The following is a 738-nucleotide window of genomic DNA, read 5'->3' on the forward strand; positions in this document are numbered from 1 at the left end:
TTATTAAACATATTGAATATTTATAACAATATTGTCATAACTCCAAATTTGAAATTTTACAACTACCCTTTCCTGTATATTTGATTTTTCTATATTATCTATTATCTATTAATTATATATTATCTTAAATATGGAATTATTTGTCAAAAAAATCTTAATAATTAAATACATTTACAATTTCGTGTCAAGTAAACCAACTTTAAAAACCGATATCTTCGATGACCAAAATGTCCCTCTAAGTCTGGCAGTTCTTTACCGATAGTGCTAAAAATTTGTGGCACCCTTAGTGCAAATTTCGTTCAATTTTTTAAGAAATTTTCAATGCCATATTAAACTCTTTTTCTAATGTAGTTTTTAAATAAAACCAATGGATGAGATAAACAAACCTCTTTTTATTTCCATTCTCCTCATCCTTTTAGAATTTATAAAATTACATATTTCTATTTATGATTATAATAATTATTAAGTTTGTGTTTCTGTTGTAGTTGTTTGTTTTAGCGAGTGTTAAAGAACAACAGGCAATTTTAAGCAATTACAATTTGTGAATATATTTCCATTCCTCTATTTTGCACTTTGAGAATCTGTATGTGTGTATGTATGTGCGCTTGCTTTTTGTGAAAATGGCTGTTGGTTGTTTGTCAGGATTCTCTGCACACAAGCCTTAAACTTTTTATAGCATTTCACTGCCATGGTGGTTACATACTTAGATACACAATTGTTTATAATGTTTATTATAGT

Source organism: Lucilia cuprina, chromosome 3, assembly GCF_022045245.1.
Source record: "Lucilia cuprina isolate Lc7/37 chromosome 3, ASM2204524v1, whole genome shotgun sequence".
Taxonomy (NCBI): Eukaryota; Metazoa; Arthropoda; class Insecta; order Diptera; family Calliphoridae; genus Lucilia; species Lucilia cuprina.